Raw genomic sequence first — 14646 nt, 5'->3', positions numbered from 1 at the left:
AAAAAGTAAAAAGACAATCCACAGACCTGGAGAAAATATTTACAAATCATGTATCTGATAAGGCATTTCTATGGGAATATATAAAGACTGAATAACTGAAAAATAAAAAAGACAAATAACCCATTTTAAAAATAAGTTAAGGAGTTGAATAGACATTTTTACAAAGAAGATGTATAAGTGGCCAAAAACATATGAAAATATTCTCAATATCATTTGTCATTAGGGAAATGGATGTCAAAACCACAGTGGGATATCCACTGTGATGGCTATAATGAAAAAAGATGGACAATTGTAAGTATTGGTGAGGGTGTGGAGAAATTAGAACCCCATTGCTGGATTAAGCAGGATTATAAAATGGCTGAGACACTTTGGACATTTTCTCAAAATGTTAAATACAGAATTGCCATATGACCCAGCAATTCCACTCCCAAGACAACTGAAAACATGTCCATACAAATACTTGTATATGAATGTCCTATAATAGCATTATTCATAATGGCTCAAAAGTAGCAACAATGAAAATATCCACCAATTGACAATAGATAAATGAAGAGTGGTATAGTCCATAAGGTGGAATATTATATGGCCATAAAAAGAACGAAGTACAATACATCCTACAACATGGATGAATCTCAAAAACATTAGGTGGAAGAAGCCAGTCACCAAACACAATATTCTATTTCTATAAAATGTCCAAAAGTGGCAAATCTATAGAGACAGAAAGTAGATTAGTGGTAGTCTTAGGTTGGGGTGGGGGTTGGGGACAGTGAAGATATAAATCTCGAACATTATAGTGATGTTTACACAACTCTGAATATACTAAAAACATTGAATTGTACAATTGAAACTTTATGGAACATAAATTACACCCAGTAAAACTACTGATTCTAGGGAAGGCAAGAACTGGGTAGATGGAGGACATGGAAGGCAAGAGACTTTCTATTGTAGCTTCTTTTGTGATTTCTGGACCTCCAGTCATTGGCTTAACTATTCAAAAGACAAACTTAATGCTAAGAAAGTAGATCTTTAATGTTCTCATCACAAGAATAACTTGACTTATTGTGGTGATCATTTTGCCATGTATATATATATTTAATCATTATGTTGTACACCTGAAACTAATAGAGACAGAAAGTAGATTAGTGGTAGCCTTGGGTTAGGGTTGGGGTTGGGGCTATGTCAATCATTCCTCAATTAAAAAAAATAAACTAAAAATGTGTAAAACAAACACCAAACAACCCTAGCTTCTAGAACCCTTCATGGGCAGCAAACTGCTACATCCGATGGGAGTGATATTGTCCCCACTGACCATCGGTACCATCCCTTCTCCCACCTCCTCCACCACCATCTGTCTTAGGTAAAACCCCAGAACCATTATCCAGTGCCAAAGGGGCAGGAAATTCCAAGATTCGCATGGGCCAGCAGACGGGGAGACTGGGAAAGAAGCTTGTTGACATAAAGTGAAGAATGGAAGCACTCCTCTTGTACGCCTGGGTCTGTGGGTCTGGCTGATACCCCATGTTCTCCTGTACCCCAAAACCAAAGATCAGCCAGAAAAGGTGATTTGTGGACCCTTCTATCTATGCTTCCTCATGGGCTTAGCTTGTTAGTAGGTGTTGTATCAAGAAAGTCCACTGTGGTTCGATTAGTTTGGAAAATGCTGGATTATAGAAAGTCAGTGGGGTTTTTTTTGTTTTGTTTTATTTTTCTAACAGCAGTCCTTCTTAGTTTGTATTCAAGAGGGACTCTGGCAGGTTCAAGGCCCTTTAACGCTTTTGAGGGACTTTTGGTGGGACAGAAGTGCTTAATTTTACAGAGAAAGAAACCGGTCCCCAGAGAGGGACGCACCCCAGGTCTCACAGCAAGCCTGGGAGAAACACACTGGGGGTTGGGGAGAAGAAGAATACCTGACTCCTGTCCAGGGCAGCCCCGCTAGGTGTCAGGCCACAATTCTGGATGATTCCTGACTTGTTGGACCCCCTACCCCCAGCTGTTTTGTACTCCGTTCTCCGTACTCTGCTTGTCCAACTCAAATTGTATACATTTGAGGTCTTACCTGGGGACCTGGTTGCTGGACACAAAAAGGAGTCAGAAGCTAAGCTCCCTCCCTGGGGACAGAGCAGAAGAGAGCAGGTCCTGATGTCCCTCGCCTGCCTTGGGACACTTTTGGGTGGGGGTTGTGCCCGGGACAGATTGGGATTCCTTCATCTGCCTCAGCAACATATGCCTCCAGGCTGCTGCCTTTGAGCAAACCTTTAAAGCTGCCACTCATAAAAATTCTACAGGATAGACAATGCAGTTTCTTCAACAAATTAACACAGATAAATAATGAGACAGAATGGACTGCTCTACAGGAAAACACATAACCAAAAGTATAATATGAATTAAGTTCGAATCCTGGTTTGAACAAATCAACTGGAAAAGCCTGAACACCATCTGCAATTTGGTGATCCCAAGAAATCTTTCTCTTCAGAAGTAGACCTGGCAGGGGGTTAGCTATTTGGCTTTTGTTTTCCTAAGAATTTTTTTTGTGTTTTCAAAGAAGTTTTGTGTTTTGGGCCTCTCTGGTGGCGCAAGGGGTTAAGACACAACCTATGAAGCTATCTGCAGCCACTGCAGCATGAGTTTGATCCCCAACCAGAGAGCTGACCCACATGGCGCAGCAGACTGCTCCTGACTCACCCGCTGCTCCCCTCAGCAGTGTATTTCAGTGAGTCTGCCTGTTCCGTTCCCCACTCTGTCTCTGGTGAATCCTCTCATCGCCTCCATCTTTGGCCTGTACCCCAGTTCTCGTATGCACAAATAAATAAATCTTTTAAAAAGAAAGAAGTTTTGTGCTTTGTTTTCAACAAACAATATGATGTTTGCAATTGCTTTCTGAATGGTCCAGTAGGACTGGAATTGGAGAAGGTGGCATGGATGCAGTAATATTGGTCATGTATCAATATTGTTGAATTTGGGTAACATGCAGGATGGGTCTTCAAATTCTTTCTACTTTTGCATATGTGCCAATTCCAAAACACAATATGTTAAATGCCAAAGCAGTATTTTTTTAAAAAAAATCTGTGTTCTTTTTTGGTAAACATAAGGACCTTAACCCTTCTTGACTCTGTGACTCTCTGCATTTCCTACACATTACTACCAGTCCAAAATTAGTGTTCAAGCACCACTTTCTGTTATTTGTGTTATGAAATAATATATCCTTGTTTTCTAAATAAAATATATTGTAAATATATGTGTATATATATATACACACAACATATGATGTTATAAATATATATATGTGTATTATTTTTTAAATGTCCTGGCCATTGGCCATGGGTTCAGGGGGCAGCTTGTGGTGTGGATCATGGAGGAATTCCTGACAAACCCCCCAGTCTTGGTAGCTCTACCCCCAGAGTGCAAGACACAAACTCCCAAAGCCCCCAGACTCCACTTGCATGGGATTAGGGCAACTCCGGATAGACCAAACTTGTCCTCTACTGCAGCTCACCCACGAAACCCCACGAAACCCCACTGAGCCCACATGGGGTGCCCCTGATCGAGCCCTCCTCACTTCCACTCACCAGCCTTGCCTGCTCCCTTGGCTACTCACTCTGTTCCTTCTGGCTGGTTCGGCTCCGGCCTCCTCGCCTGCTCCGGGCCAAGCCACTCATTACTCAGGACGTTTATTATTAACCTTAGATTTGATTAGTGCCTGGCTGCACTTCCTGGGTTTTCCCCCAAACCTGGAGAATGTAAATCAGCGCCACCCCTTGCACCCCTGCGCCTGCGCACACTGTCTCAGGAACCAAGGCTGATGCTCAGGAACCAACCCCAGAGCTGGCTTGATGCTCTAGGAGTCCCCTTGGGTCTGTTTGCTGAGTCCCCACCACACCTTGCCCACTGGCACAGAGCAGAGGAAGGACTGGCCTGGCCTTCGGATGAGGTACAAACTCAGGGATGACCTACACCTTTTCCAGATCTGACCATGTCTCACTTGGGCCTGGTCTCTTGCCCTGCCACACAAGCCCCAGGATACAGCCAGGGTGAACCAGTTCTTTAGTGTCCAAGAATTGATCAGGCCCTTGCCTTTACCTAGGCCTCACCCTTGCATTTCCTATTTTATTGACTGGTCATCTCCTCTTATTCCTTCTTTAGACTCAGTTGAGGTGTCACCTCCTCTGGGAAGCCATCCCTGATTGCACCCTGGCAATCAGGTGCCCATTCACTGCACTACTTCAGCCCTATCTACCCCTATCAAAGTCCTTGGGAGACTGATACTAGAATGGACAGCTTGGGTTTGAATCTTGCCTCTACCACTTCCCGACAGGAAATTTTGTTGGTAATTTACTCCTCTATGCCTTCATTATCTCTTCTGTAAAAAGTGTATGATAATAGTACCTGCCTCACAGGTTGTTATAAGGGTGAAGTGAGTTAACACCATTAAATTCTTAGAGCAATTTCTTAACACATAGTAATTCACTATATAAATTCACTATAACCTTTATCATACTATTGTAACCTTATTTCTGTGTCTTTGCAATGCCTCTAAAACTCCCCTGGGGATAGGAAGCACATCAGCTAAAGATTGGAGTAAGAGGAATTTAGAAGTTGCAAAAAGGTCATGGCATTTAGAAAGGGGTGGGGAGGATGGAATCAGGTGGGTGGAGGGAAGGCATCCCAGGAAGCAGTTACCGCAGGAGGGAGGGTGAGAGGGAAGAAAGCAAAAGGCTGACTAGGATGAGAGGGAGCACAAGAGGAGAGGAAATTCAAACAGTTGGTAAGTCTCTAAAATGCTCAATCTCATCAACAGTCAAGAGAATACAAGTTAAATCCACTAAAAATCTAATGATCATCTATAAGGTTGGCAGAGTCTTCAAGTTTGATAATGCTGGGTGCTGAAGATCTAGGGAGTGTGAATCTGCAAGGGGCCATTAAATGTAGGACATACAACCAACCCATGACCTAGAAATTCCCCATAGGTGCACAGGGGTGCTCACTGGAGCATAGCTAATAGTAGCAAGTGACTAGAAATACGTAAATGCCCATTCAGAAGAGGACAGCTGAATAAAAATGTACACAGGTCATAACCAGGAATACTACGCAACAGTTAAAAAGAATGAGGTCTGTAAGCAGTCACATGAAATGATTGTCAACACAGGCCACTGAGTAAAAAAAAGGGCAGCTTACGGCATGATATTTTTAGAAAAGCCATAGTAAGGTACCTTTTAGTAAAACAAAGATGAAAACAAATCACACTCTGTGATCATGCGTATATGAATGTGGTGCACAAGTCTGAAAGGAGATGTGTGATGACTGGGGTTACTTCCAGGTAGGATAAAAAGAGATCAAGATTGGGAGTGATGGTCAAAGAGAACTTTATCCCTATTTGTAATTTTTTTAAAGATTTATTTATTTATGTATACAAGAGCTGGGATACAGGCCAGAGAAGCTGGGGGTGAAAGGATTCACCAGAGACAGAGAGGGGAACAGAGCGGGCAGATTGACCGAAGCACACTGCTGAGGGGAGCAGAGGGCGAGTCAGGAGAGGTCTGCTGTGCCATGTGGGTTGCTCCCTGGCCGGGGATCAAACTCGTGCTGCGGAGTCTATGGATTGGTTCATAGCATGGTGCTTAACCCCTTGTGCCACCAGGGAGGCCCCTATTTGTAATGTTTAAATTTGTACACAGAGAAGATGCTTTCTGTCAATGAAAAGTAACAAAACCACAGTTGAACTGGTGGGATGGCTCTGTGAGCATCATAGAGTCTATTCCCAGGAACTTTCTACCTGTTGAAATGGGTAAGCCCAGAGTCAGGGTCAGGTGCTCTCTTTGTATCCCCTCCTCACCTTTTCTTTGCACACCCCCAGAGCTGGAGCCCTTGCCACCTCACTGAACAGCTGGCTCCCAGGGGGTTAGCTCTGCCATCTAGAAAGCTGTCTCATCTAATGAGCAGACTATGCCTTCGAGAACCAGAGCTAGCACCCTGGAGTTGTAAAGCCAGCATAGGTGAGGCATGAACTGAAAACAAACAAAATCCAAGCTGACTTTGGGGTGGCTAAGAATTGAATGATACAGTCCTCTAATGTCCATCTCTTGCTGATCGCACCTTGTTAATGCTTTTGGTCAAATAGGTTTACAAATAATAGGCTGTTTTTGCTTTCTATTTTTCTTTCATTAGAGATGTCATTTACCTGCAGTGAAATGCATGCATTTTAAGTGGGCAGGTCAAGGGATGTTTACAAACGCGCACACCTAGACAAAGCTACCCAGATGCAGACTAAGAACAGTTGCAGTGCCCTCCCCCTTCGACATGCCCCCCGCCCCAGGCAGTGTACCTCAAAATAACTAGTCTGCTGACTTCTGTCACCATAGGTTCATTTTACCTGTTTCTGAGCTTTGTGCAAATAGAAACATCCACTTCTTTCTTCTGGTTTTTTTTTCACTTGATAGGACATTTTATGAAACCAGGCAGAACAAAGCTGTGGGTCTTTTGTGGGGAAGTTGTTTAATCTCTGTGGACCTCGTTTCTCCTGATCTGTTGAACTGGTGACCATGAAGCACTGCACGTGTGACTCCTCCTGCTGAAAGCCACACAGCTACAAGGAATTATTTTTGTTGGCCACGTTTGGATATCGTGACCCATGAAAATAGATTCCCCCTCTGCCCGGGCTTCCTCAGAACAGGTGCTGGAGGTTTCTGAACCTTCTAAACCTCATTCGGAAACCAGCCCTTCTGAGCTGTCTCCCAGGGGGGTGCAGGATTCTAATTTTAAGCTCCACAGTCAAAGTAACAGAAAGATACCTGGTATCTTTACCAGAGTAAAGATATCATACCACAGGGTTTGTGTGCTGGTTCATTTATTTTTACATGTAGTTGAACCTTTAAAATGAGGACCTGGGAAAGAAAATATTCAAAGAGCACAAAAAGAGAATATAGTAAAAAAGAACATTTCTCTCCCATCTAGATACACAAGGCTGCCTTCCCCATTAACACATCTTGTTCACATAGCCTTCCAGTAAAGCCCAGCATTTACACGAATATGTGTGCCACTGGTAATAGATATTGCCTTGTTCTCCCCACCCCCCGACCCCACACACACATACACCTTTTTTTTTTTTTTAACCAATTACTGGTTTATGCAGAGGAAATATGTAATTTCAGAGTCTACTTTTTTCACTTAAGATATCTTCTCAATCAGTCCTTATCTTTTTAAATGAGCTCTTAATGGGCTCTTACTACATTCCATGCACCACTCCAAGACCATTTCATAGATGTCTTCCTCACACCTCATCACATGGCTCGGATTCCTTAAGCAGAATCATTTGATCAAAGGGACATTTTCATGTGGATCAGTATTTGCCAGTGAGACTGTTCCACTCTACACGAGTGTGCCTGCCATATTTTGGCCCCAAGGGCCCTGGTCCACTCTGGACATGTGGTCTCTTTGAAGCAGCAATGGCTTGTCTTCAAGTGTTTGAAGCACCCTCGTGTCTGCAACTCAGTGGCCTCTTTGAGACCCTGCTATTAAACCTTCTCTGAGAGTCCCAGTGGCAAGACAAAAGCAAGAGTTTCCAGAAAAGGATGTTTCTTAGAAATGCAGTGAAAGCCCTTGATTTTCATGAATGCAATTTACATATACAACTCAGATGTGCTGAATGACCTGCATCGCTAATGTGTCAATTCCCGCCATTGCTACTCATTTCTCAGAAATGCTAAATACCATCTCTTTAGCAAAACTTACTTTGAAGAAGCAAACAGCAGTCTCTTTACAGTAAGAGTTCCCACATTTTATTAGGAACAATGTTCCTAGCTTCTTTCTCTATTTTGATGACTTTAGCATTCATTCATGGTCCTTGGCTGAAACAAGTATTCCACTCACAAGATGGTGACTTTCTAAACCTTTCATTCCTTCTATGTTTCTTAGTCAATGTATTCTGTAAAGGAGAACTTTTTTTTAATTTCCCTTTTTGAAAAAATATACAGAAAATAATAATGCATAATATAACAAAGTTCATATTTTCACCATCCAGAATTACAGCTTCAAAAGTTGGCATATTCACCTGCAAATTTTGCTTTTTAGAATTTCTCCTACCTTATAGGGAAAGCCCTAAAATCACTTCACCCCCCCCCCCATACCTTATCTCTTCCCTTCTCTATAAGGAACCACCATCATAAACATGACTCTGTCTCCTGGGGTCATTTTTATACCTTCATAAATATGTGTTTATCTAAGAACAATACAGGATGTAGAACTAGTTTGCATGAGTTAATTTTAATTTTTACATAAATAGTGGTCTGTATATAACATGATGTATCTTCCTGTTTTCTCCCAACATTATTTTTTTTAAGATATATTTATTTATGCACACAAGAGCTTAGGTACAGGCCAGAGGTGGTGGGTGGGAGGTAAGAGGATTCACCAGAGACAGAGTAGGGAGCAGACAAGATGGATCGACTGAAATACATGCTAAGTGGAGCAGTGGGCGAGATAGGAGAGGTCTGCTGTGACATGTGGGTAGTTCCCTGGCCCAGGTATCGAACTAGTGCTGCAGTGGCTACGGATTGTTTCATAGTGCTGATGCTTAACCCCTTACGCCACCAGGGAGGGTCTCTCCCAACATTATTAAGATCAACTCATATGAATTTATACACAGCTCACTCATTCCTCCCACCTGCTGTGCATGATATTCCAGTTACTTTCTTGTCCTTACTCTATGGGGAACATTTAGGTTGTTTCAGATTCCTCACTGCTCTGGGCAGACCTGTGTGTGTCTTTCACAAACATATGAAAGTCTTTCTTGGGTGGATGCTCTCAAAAGGACCTCTAAATTGTGGGATCAGAATTTCCCTAATTCCATAAATGTTACCAAGCTGGCCACACTTATAGTCACTCCCACTAGCAAAGAGCGACTATGTTCTTTTCCCAAATCCGACCACATAAGATAATATCAGACCACAGGCTACATTTAGTATCAGATTTTTTGGCCATCTAACAGGTCAGAAATGACATCATGTTGCTTCAACTTTAATTTGCACTTTGAAAATAAGGAAATATTTTATGAAGAAAAAAACAAAACAAAAAGCAAAAATGAATAATTTGCATGTGAAGCTACGCACGGATGTGTATCTGCACTGGGAAAAAGAGCTGGTACCTGAAGGAGAACTTTCTTTTTATTTCCCTTTTTTGAAAAAATATACAGAAAATAATAATGTATAGTATAACAAAATTACATTATGGTGAATATTCACTTTCCTCAAGGGGTGCCTAGTGCCCCGAAGGCCTCCCTAAGCCGGTAGAGGAGCTACATTAGCGAACAATCAAGTGGATATCATGTCGGGAAAGTAATTATTTTCAATTCACAATGTCCCTATATTTATATTAATAATAAAACCTGTCACCTATTACTGGCTTACTGTGTGCCAAGCCCTTTACAGACCTTATTTAGGCTACTTGAGAATTCATTTATTATGATTCCTACTTGCTGAAGAGGAGAGTGAGGGCCAGGGAAGTACAGTGGCTGCCTAAGGCCCCTGTGGAGTTAGTAAGTGATCTGACTGCAGCACAGAGACCCTTCCCTCTGGGTGGCATCACTCTCCATACTCCTCCCACATGTCCAGAGAGCTCCCAGAGAGAATAAAAGAGGATTTCTCACTGAAAGAAGAAATCAGCTTCTGGTTTTCTTGCCCCTAACTTTGGCTATGAGCAGAGATAATATTTATTCAACAAAAAGTGCAGCCTTATCAATGGCTCCCAACCCTCAAGCCTGTTCTTAAGACTGGAGACAGAGAAGGCAGGTTGAAGGACTTCTCCCTCTCTGCAGCTGAGGAAGGAGTGGTGAGTCCGTGATCTCCATGTCTCACAGCTTTGGGGTCGGTCGTAGATTGAGTAAATGGGAAACAGAGGTGGGGGGGGGGCAGTCAACAGCTGAAAACCTTTATATTTCAAGTTCTAGAGCAAAAAGAAACCTCTCTGTCTTCACCTCCCCTGTCCTTTTCTCTTCCCTTCTCCTCCCTTCTCCCTTTCTCTCCCACCCCTCTCCCTATGTTGCACATGAAATGTTGGGCAGAGGTATTTGCAGGCTTCTCTGCCATCACCAATTCTCTAAAAGTGTCTCATAGTCTCCAAGCCCAGCCTGCCCATTGTATAGATGGCAAAGCGAAGCCCCTGGGCTCTGGGTTGTTGCCCAAGGGCCCAGAGTGTCTGACTTGTCCTCAGAGCCCAGAAAAGTTACAAATATTTGTTGAAGGAATAAATGAATGGACGAGAAAGTTGGAAATTAAACACCAACCAACCAAGCCCTCAAACTTTTGGTTCCTTTGGGTTCTACTGGGTAGAGATGACAAATTCAGGAAGGAGAATCAATGAACTGGGTGGTTCGTGAGAAGATGGGCTGGCCTGGGTTGACATGGTCTGACTCATATCCACAGCCCACTGACTCACACGTGTCCTGTGGGGGGAGAAATACAGAGCCACGAACAGAACCTGGACAAATATCAGGCCACCTGGACCCACTGCCTCTCTGTCCTCTATTCCCACTCCCTTACCCTGAGACTCATGTCATACACGTTCCCACCTCAGGGCCTTTGCTTATGCTATTCCCCTGTCGGAAGGCTCAGACAGGTCTAAATGCGCCTGAGTCTTAGCAACAACAATGCCTTCTCAGGGAGGCCTTGCTGACCCCTTGGTAGAGTCCCCACCGCTCCCTCCCTGCCACATTGATCTGGTATATTTCCTTCCACATACTATTGCTTAAAATAAGCTGGCCTTTTTGTCTATAAGGGTAATTTATCTGCTTCTCCACTAATGTAAGTTCCAGGAGGCCAGAAGTTTCATCTTGGTGTCATCTTGTCCTTGCTCCTTGGAGCTGTGCCCAGTGTGTGAAAGCCACCCTATAGATAATTGCTGCATGAATGAGGGAAAGAAGGGGTGAGAGGCTGATTTCTATGCCAAGGCCTCTAGTATTCCTTATCTGAAAGCAATAGGGGCCCTCGTCAGAAAAGGGGATTGGGACCCACAGTGAAACTGTGAGCCCTAGACCACATTTAGTTGAACATTTACTATGTGCCAGTCATGAACTTTTTAAAAATCACTTCATCCTCAAAGTAAAGTAGATGTCATCACTCCCATTTTATAAGAAAGGGAGTCAAGGCTTAGGGAGACTGAACATCTTGCCCCTAGCCTAGAGAGTAGTAGAGTCACAATTTCCTCCATCTCTCATTCTAGAACCCATGCTTTTATTAGTGGGTACTGAACAGGTGGTGCTGAGGGTTTCCATCAGGACCCAAACATGATCCAAGCTCCTCCCTGACCCTGTTGTTCTCCTGCCCAGAGACCTTCAACCCTCTCAGAGAGGACATTCAGGCCCAGAAGCAGGAGTGCTCACTCAGTCAGTCCACAGGAGTGAACGGAAAATTTACTGTGTTCAGGAGTGCCAGGGGCACACTCATAGAGCTCTTAGCCCAAGGTGGGGGAGAGAAATGTCAACAAAAGTAGACAACAGAAAGTCAGACACTGCAGTAGGGTAAAGTGATATGGCAGGGTGGGGCGCCCACACAGGTGAACAGGCAGCTTTCAAAGGTCTAGGTGAAGGGCAGCCCAAGCAGTTGGTGTACTTAGGAGGGAGTGAAATTGACATATCAATTGAATAGAAAAAAAGTTTATTGGGGTTAGGAAGGAAGATCAGGGAGAAATGTTTACCAAATGAAGGACAGATTGAATTAACATTTGGGGGTCCCACAGCACTTGGCACAGGGAAGACTATCCACATCTAAATTGAGTTGAACTGGGTCAGATCAATGCCTTGCTTGGGAAAAACAAAAACTTTAAAAGTTTCTGGTACAGCCTGTCTCACAGGAAAATTCTCTCCAAGAGAGTGAGAGTGAATATGAATCTCTCCTGGTGGTTATCAAACCAAAACAATATATGCAAATGGAATAAGGCAGATTAGCAATCATCAGGTTGCAGAAACAGAATTTTAAGGTCTGGATAAAGGAGAAAAAAATTTAAGATCTTTTGTGTTGCAGTATTTGAGTTTAATCTCCTGCTACTATTGAAGGCTAATCTATTTTCCTGTTTTCCCTGATAAGTGGGAAGTTGGCTTTAATACAAGAGGCAAAACCAGCTTTGAGGCCCCTAAACCCTATAACTGGGCTGGCATGCTTATTTCAGCTTTCATGCTAGAGTATTAAAGAATCCAGGGCCCCAGGGTAGAAGTGGTAAGATCCTGTTTCCAGCTCTCAACTTGGATGTTTTCAGTAATAACAGCTAATAAAACTAGTAGGGGATACACCCTACTTTAGTGTTGAGAAAAATGAAGCTCTGAGAGAGTAAATCACCTACAAAGATTACCATATCCAAAACCATTTCCTCTTCTAGTTTTTTCCATTTCAGTAAATGACAACTCCATTTATTGAATTCTTCAAGCCAGAAATCTGGAGAGGAACTTTGATTCTTTCCTTTTCTCATTTCCACATCTTACCCATCTCAGAGTTGTCTATTCTATCTCTAAGATACAGAACATTCTCAACATGCCTATTTTTCTCCTATCTTCACTCCTGTCATGCCTGTTGCGCCCACCCACTCTCAACTGAACCACTAACTCATCTCCTGCCACACATTCTCTTCCAGCAATTTCAGATGAGCTTTTCGAAACTTAATTAGATATTATGTCAGTCCATCATTGAAAGTACTCTGTCTTCTCATGCCTTATTTTTAATCTGCCCATTTCTAAGCTTTTGTTCTTTGTGTTTGATTTCCAGTAGTGTTATGTGTTGTGCCTAGATGTGGTTTTCTTTGTATTTATTCTGCTAAGAGTTCATAGTCCTTCTCAAATCTGTAACTTGACATCCTTCATTCACTCAAAAATATTCTTAGTCATTATCTCTTAAGCTATTACTACTGCACAATACTTTCTTCTCTTATTCTGGGACTCCACTTACACTCTTATGCTCTTTTGTCTCTTCAGTCTGTATATTTTCCTCTGCTCTATCTTCCAATTCCCTACCTCTCTCTTCAATTGTATCTCATCAGCTATTAAATTTATCTTTTGAGTTCTTTTCTTTTTTTTTTTTTTTTTTTTTTTTGTGGGACCCTCGCTGGTGGCCAGGGAACGAACCAGCTCTGCAGAGGCTGGCAGGCAGCCTCGCAGCCCAACGCTCAACCCCTGCGCCACCAGGGGAGGCCCTATCTTTTGAGTTCTTATTGATAATTTCAGTTACTGAATTTTTCAGGTGCACAGTTTATGTTTGATTGCCCTATTTCTTTTCTGTTGGTTTATTTTCTTCAAGTCTTCTTTTAAAAATAGATTTTTTTAAAAAGCAGGCTTAAGTTCATAGCAAAATTGAGCAGAAAGTAAAGAGATTTCCCATAAATTTCCTACTGCCCTCAGACATAGATTCCCCCACCACCAACATCCCATATCAAATTGTGAATTTGTTACAATTAATAAACCTACAGTGAAATATCATCATTACCCAAAATTCATAGTTTATGTTAAGGTTCACTATTGTGTTGTATTTTCTCTGGGATTTGACATGTGTAATGTTGTGGATCCAAAGATAGTATCACACAGAATAGTCTCACTGTCCTAAAAACTATTCATCCTTCCCTCTGCCCTAACTTCTGGAAAACACAGATCTTTTTATTGTTTCCATAGTTCTGCTTTTTTCAGAATGTCACACAGTTGGAATCATATAGTATGTAACCTTTTGAGATTGACTTCTCTTAGTTACTAATATGTATTTAGGGTTCCTTCCTGCAGCTTTGTTGCTTGATAATTCATTTCTTTTTAGCACTGAATAATATTCCATGTTCTGGGTCACTATAGTTTATTTACTATAGTTTATTTATTCATCCATTTACCTACTGAAGGATCTCTCAGTTTCTTCCAAGTTTTGACCAAAGTTGTTATAAACATCCATATGCAGGTTTTTGCAAATAACCTTTCAAGTCTTTTGGGCAAATACCAAAGATCATGATTGCCGTATCATCTGGTAGCAATATCGTTCATCTATTGGTCTCTCTTATAGAGTCCATTCATTGCCAAAACTCTCCATCTTGTCATTTAATTCACTGAACACAAGTCATAGCTATTTTAAAGTCTGGGTCAGATAATACCATTATCTGGATCCCAATGGGTCTGTTTCATTGTTGTGTTTCCTCCTGATTTTTCATCAAGTTTTGTATTCTTATAAGCTTGAACATTCTGTATGAAAAAATAATAGAGATAATTTGATATCATCATTTTCCTTACTTTTGCTTCTGACAGGAAATCTGGAATCACTAACAGTCCTAGATCACCTTAATCCCAGCAAGGAATTGAAATGGTTTGAAGCCAGGGTTCAATCCCTGTGAGGAATGGTCTATTTCTTTCTTTCTTACTTTTTTTTTTTTTTTTAAATGTATAGAGATGATTTCAAGCTAGCTCATTTTTTTTTTTTTTTTTTTAAGACTTACTTATTTGTCTTTGTGAGCCTGGCTAGAGGTTTGTCTTGTTTATTTTTTCAAAGAACTAACTTTTGGTTTCATTGAACTTTTTGATTGTTTTTTTTATTTCCATTTCATTTATTTCTTCTTTGATTTTTATTATTTCCTTTCTTTTACTGGCTTTAGGGTTTTTGTTGTTCTTTTTCTAGCTCTTTGAAATGTGAGATTAGGTTGTTT

General features: G+C 41.8%; 1 protein-coding gene across 1 annotated transcript in view; it reads right to left on the bottom strand.

Moving 5' to 3' along the window:
- TNFRSF13B (TNF receptor superfamily member 13B) overlaps nt 1–14646 on the bottom strand; it is a 96849-nt gene that overhangs the window by 20593 nt on the left and 61610 nt on the right. The gene's annotated exons all lie outside the window — the stretch shown is intronic.

Source organism: Talpa occidentalis, unplaced genomic scaffold, assembly GCF_014898055.3.
Source record: "Talpa occidentalis isolate TD23 unplaced genomic scaffold, MPIMG_talOcc4v2.1 talOcc4.7, whole genome shotgun sequence".
In the NCBI taxonomy this organism is placed as follows: Eukaryota; Metazoa; Chordata; class Mammalia; order Eulipotyphla; family Talpidae; genus Talpa; species Talpa occidentalis.
This window is presented reverse-complemented; position numbering and strand designations above follow the sequence as displayed.